Source organism: Festucalex cinctus, chromosome 2 (assembly GCF_051991245.1).
Source record: "Festucalex cinctus isolate MCC-2025b chromosome 2, RoL_Fcin_1.0, whole genome shotgun sequence".
Lineage (NCBI taxonomy): Eukaryota > Metazoa > Chordata > Actinopteri > Syngnathiformes > Syngnathidae > Festucalex > Festucalex cinctus.
In genome coordinates, this window is record NC_135412.1 from 45599238 (window position 1) to 45605420 (window position 6183).

At 38.6% G+C, this 6183-nt stretch overlaps 1 long non-coding RNA gene across 1 annotated transcript; it reads left to right on the forward strand.

Annotated features, from left to right (window-relative positions):
- On the forward strand, positions 1 to 5143 carry LOC144013210 (uncharacterized). Its single transcript, XR_013282181.1, has 3 exons — positions 1 to 98; positions 177 to 275; positions 347 to 5143. It is a non-coding gene; the product is annotated as an uncharacterized LOC144013210 (long non-coding RNA).
- Positions 5144 to 6183: the final 1040 nt, after the last annotated feature.

The following is a 6183-nucleotide window of genomic DNA, read 5'->3' on the forward strand; positions in this document are numbered from 1 at the left end:
AGATTACGAACCGAGGAGGGGAAGGAGGAGGAGAAGATCCCGATCTTCAGATAGTAGTGCCGAACGTGGAAGGCGAACCCACCCCTCATTTAACAACGGTAATATTAATGGGATATTTTATAGATTTTGAAATTAAAGTCTTTTTTTTTTTTTTTTTTAAATGTGTATATATGTAGGTAGAGATTCGACACGGAGGCGGGGGCGGAGAAGGAGGTCTAGATCTTCAGATCGCGGTGCTGAACGTGGAAGGAGACCCTCACCTTCGGTCATCAACGGTAATATTAATGGGATATTTTATATATTTTGAAATTAAAGTCTTTAAAAAAAAAAAAATGTGTCTATATAGGTAGAAGCAGAAGGAGGTCTAGATCTTCAGACAGCTGTACCGAACGGGGAAGACAATCCCGACGTGCGGATGATAGCGATGCTAGTAGCGGGGTGACAAGGAGACGACGGAGATTCAGCCCTGCATTCTACGAACGTGCGGACGGCAGCGACATCTACAGAGGGGTGTCAAGGAGACGTCGGAGATTTAGCCCTGCATTCTACGATGACAACGGACGCGTAAGGAGGCGGGGTGTCTATGAGGCTAAGACGATGAAACTTAAACGTATTATATGTGATCTTCTTGAATATGTGTAATATACTGTTTTAAACCTCAAATATTAAACGGTAAACCTTTTTTTTTTTTTTAATGGAAGACTATAACATTGGATCGCAACGTCGTGAGGGGAATTTAAATGATAATATAAGGGGTGTGATGGATCATTTTCAAAATTTTTCCGACCCTCTAGAATCTATGCTATCCCTCCTCGATCGTCCTATTTTAAACCCTAATGATAATTTAATGCTTCAAACGTTAAACCTAGGGGATGAATTAGCATTATCGCCGCCCCCATTTACACAAAATAGTATACAAACGATACCATGTATTGATGATGATGAAAATATTGAACGAGTAACCGATCATTTGATGCTTCAAACGTTAAACCTAGGGGATGAATTAGCATTATCACCACCCCCATTTACACAAAATAGTATACAAATGATACTATGTAATGATAATGAAAATATTGAACGAGTAACCGGTCATTTGATGCTTCAAACGTTAAACCTAGGGGATGAATTAGCATTATCGCCGCCCCCATTTACACAAAATAGTATACAAACGATACTATGTAATGATAATGAAAATATTGAACGAGTAACAATACCTCCTCATGAAATGCTACAAATTTATGATGAAATGACATCAAACAGTCACGTTTTACCATCTGTATCACAATATCCGATAGGCAATATCGCTCAAGAGGGGGGTGGGGGTATTGTTAGAAGGCCCTTATTTAATAATATAGAATTTCGTAGACGTTCATATTCACCCACCCCCGACGGACCCCGTGATTTTGCAGATTTCTATTTAAATATTGATGATAATTTGAACGAGATAATCAACGAGGTTCTTAGGTCTACCGTAGAAGGGGACGTCATTCAGACGGAGCTTATAAGCGATAATAGAAATATAAATTGTCTTTTACATCGTACAAATAATCCAGATATTGTTGTAAATGAGGTTTATAATTTACTAGAAAAACTCGTACAATCTAACGGCGAAAACCTAACGAATAATAATATAGAAATTATATTTCAAATTGTTTCCAATATGCGTGGCGGGTCTAAACGAAAACTGCTACAATCTACAAATGGTGAAATTCTAAGAAAAAAGAAGAAACACATGTACGTAACGTTCAATAAAGATAACAAGGTGTGTTTTGCCCTGGCGATAGCATACTTATTGGATGAAACATTAACGACGGATCAAGCGAATCAAAGGGCTGTCTTTTTACACGAAAGCGTCGGTCTAAGCTGTCAAACGGCCGTTAGTCTATCGGACGTACATAAATTCGAATCATTTATTAAACGCAAGATTGTAGTCTTGTATAGAAATGATAGCTGTAAACCATTATCTTTTTTTGAAACTCAATATCCGAAATCAGAGGATGCTTTGTTTGTGATTTTGTTGGGGGAGCATTTTTACGGAATAAAACGAATCGAAGGTTTTATCGGAAATACATATTTCTGCAGACACTGCTAAAAAGGGCACGAAAACTGGAATACTCATAACTGCGCTGGGCATTGTAATATATGTCTTAATTCATTATGTAAACAACAGCCGATAAAACTTATCTATTGCCAAGATTGCAATAAAACTTGTTTAAATAACGACTGTTATGTTAAACATAAAAAGCTGAAGGAAACGGGTAAGAGTAATTGCGACACGTACAAAAAATGTCTTAAATGCGGATTTTCTATGTACCATAAATTAAACGATAATTCCTCAAAACATGTTTGTCCTCCAACCCGCTGCGTGGTGTGTGAGGAGATCCTGTCGGATAATGACGATCCTCATGAATGCTTTATGCCGACTTTAAAACAGGTCCCCGCGTGTAAAATAATAATCTACTATGATTTTGAAACTTATATAGATCAGGACGGAAACCATAAAGCATACCTAGTCTGTACAAAATCGGGAGTATTCGAAAAAAATTGGAAAGGGACAGATTGCGTTGAACGATTTATTGACTATTTTAGAAATCCGCGTTTTAAGAACTCGACCTTTATCGCTCATAATGCTAGAGCCTTTGATTCATACATCTTAATCAACAAAATGATCGAGTTGGCTATTACCCCCGAAATTATTATGCAAGGTAGCAAAATTATCTGTTTTACAGATGTACATTACAAACTACGATATATCGATTCAATAGCTTTTCTTAGTATGGCCCTTAATAAAATGCCTACTTCTATGGGGTTTGAGGATCAAATGAAGGGGTACTTCCCCCACTCATTCAGTTCCCTAAAGCATTTAGATTATGTAAGCGTTTATCCAGACCCAAAATATTATGGCATAGAGCGCATGACAACCTCCCAAAGATCAGAATTTTTAAAATGGTACGAGAAAGCGTCTAAAGGCGTCTTTAATTTCGCGGAGGAATCTTTAATGTACTGCAAAAACGATGTAAAAATTTTAGAGATGGGCTGTGAGCGATTTAGGGAGGAGTTTTTAAATAGTACGGGTGTAGACCCTTTTAACGCTGTAACAATCGCGTCGGCGTGTATGAAGGTTTTCAGAACTAAATTTCTACTTCCTAAAACTCTAGCGATTAGTCCGTCAGATCATTATAATCAAAGGGTTAAGACATTCTCGCGCGACTCGATCCAATATCTAATGTGGATAATGTATAGTCAAAATATAGACATAAGACACGCTTTAAACGGAGGCGAAGTTAAGATCGGCCAATATTATGTTGATGGTTATGCAAATATAAACGGTAAGGCCTGGGTATTTGAATACCTCGGATGTTTTTATCACGGATGTCATGAATGTTTTGACCCTGCCAAGATTTGTCCGATGACTAAGAAACCTTTCGCAGAAAAATTTGAAGCGTGTGAAAAGAAAATGCGCAATCTGATTTACAAACACGACGTACATCTTACTGTTATGCGCGAACACGTATGGAAGGAAATGAAGCGTTCCGATCCTGAGATAAGAGAGTTCTTGCATAATTCAAAATTCCCTGAACCTCTTGTAGCACGCGACAGGCTTTTTGGGGGGAGAACAAACGCCTTTGTTTTGCGTTATACAGCCGCGGATAACGAGCGCGTTTTGTACGTGGATGTTACTTCTTTGTACCCTTTTGTTAATAGCACCTGTTCATACCCTCTGGGTCATCCTCGCATTATTTATAAAGATTTTGGAGATCCGAGGCAATACTTTGGTTTTATCAAAGCCACAGTCAAACCTCCGAGAGGGCTATACTTTCCGGTACTGCCCTATAAATCTACTAAAGGTAAATTAATGTTTACACTATGTCGCACCTGCGCAGAAATAAATAATCAAAAAAGTGAATGTAAGCATAACGATGAGCAAAGAGCGCTGTCGGGCGTGTGGGTGAGTTTCGAATTTATCAAAGCGCTCGATTTAGGGTACACAGGGTACACAGTGTCACAAATTGACGAAGTATGGCATTTTGATAAGACGAGTAATGACATTTTTAAACAATATATGCACACTTTTCTCAAGGGAAAACAGGAGGATTCCGGCTTTCCCTCTCACGTCATCGGTGAAGAGGATAAACAGCAGTATATCGCCGACTATCACAAAAATCAGGGTATTCAATTCGAAGCTGCTAAAATAGCATTTAATCCGGCAAAAAGACAGGTGTCTAAATTATGTATGAACTCTCTCTGGGGCAAATGCGGACAGCGTGACAATTTAAATAAAACAGAAATTGTTAATAATTCTGATCGTTTTTTCAATCTATTATTTTCGGGGGTGTACGAAGTTAAGTTTTTCCATTTCCTCAATGACCGAGTCTCACTGATACAGTACAATTACAACCAAAACTGTCAAATACCTTCTGCCAAGTCAGCTAATATTTTTGTGGCATGCATGACCACTGCGTACGCTCGCATGTTAATGTACGCGTATCTAGAAAAGCTACAAACTAGAGTATTATATACAGATACAGACAGTCTAATCTATTCGGTAAAAGAGGATGAGGACGTGCTTCCTACAGGCGATTTACTCGGACAATTGACGGATGAACTTTGCGGCGATAGTATCCAAGAATTTGTCTCAACAGGACCAAAGAGCTACGCGTACAGAACCCGGGATAGCGGGAAAACTGTAATGAAGGTAAAAGGTATCACCCAAAATGTCGACGCTTGTCAACACATTAATTTTGACAGCGTCAAGGATTTGGTGGAGGGATACATTAGTTCCGAGGGGGCGCGGTCAGATGTTATCACCACCCCCCAATTCAACATTGTACGTAATAAGAAGGGGTTTCATCTGAGAAACAGCTCATTTATGAAAAAGTTCAAAGTGGTGTACGACAAACGACGTCTGCTATCCGATGGTTATACTCTTCCATTCGGTTATTAAAGCGATACTGTGTTTTATTTGAGGAGGGGGAAAAAATAAAAAAAAATGGAAATGACCCAAGTTGATTTTGATCCGAGATTGCAAATTCCATTCTCATGTTTAATTGCTGGCCCAAGCGGGTGCGGGAAGACTTTTTTTGTGAAAAGTGTTTTGGAAAATTGTGAACATGTGATGCAAAGATCCCCTGAGAATATTGTATTTTTTTTTTCATCTAACCAAACGATGTATGATGACCTTGCAAAAGTGAATAAAAAGATTAAATTTGTGCGTGATTTGCCCGAGTCGTTTGATGATGAGAATCTGTTTCCCAGCCATCAGAGTCATCTGATTATCCTCGACGATCTCATCTTCCAGGCATCCGACAATCCCGAGGTGGTAAAAATATTTACACAGTATAGACACCATAAAGATATGAGCGTTATGTTGTTGACGCAAAACATTTTCCATCAAGGCAAATACAGTAGAACAATCAGCCTCAATACCAATTATATGGTATTGTTTAAAAATCCTCGTGATAAATTACAAGCTAGTATACTGGCTAATCAAATATTCCCTACAAAGAAAAAATATTTTCTAGAAAGTTTTGAAGACGCCACGAGAGAAGCTCACGGCTATTTATTAGTAGATTTAACGCCAACGTGTTCAGAATCGCTTCGCCTGCGTGCTCAAATACTACCTCATCAATTCCCTGTAACGTTTATCGCTAAAAGTTGAAATGTCGAAGCTTTTAAAAAAAAAATAAATCGCTATTGCAATCTCTCTGTAAAGCGATCCCTAAGAAACGTATTGTTATACTACGCAAAGCCCCCGATAGTCTAATTAAAGCGCTCTGCGAGATCGCTTTGAATCTATTAAAAGGGCACATACCTCTAAATCCTTCTCAGTATAAGAAATTGAAGCGACAAAAGAAGTTTATCCGAATATTGGCGGATAAAAAAAAGAGTCTGAGACATAAAAGAGCATCACTCATGCAAAAAGGTGGATTCTTGCTCCCTCTACTGGCCGCAATCGCACCCATCCTTGGAAGTCTAGTAGGGGGTTTAGTCAATAAATAATACGTTATGAGTTTGAAAAATACTCAGAAAATGTTTCTAGTATCCCCTCGCGAAATGAAACGTTTCAGCAGACCCACGCCGACCATCCGTGACAAAGCGGAACATGATTTAGACGCAAAGATGAGAGATATACTAGAAGATGTTTCGTTGGACCAATATCAAAAACTTAAAATGTATCAAGCG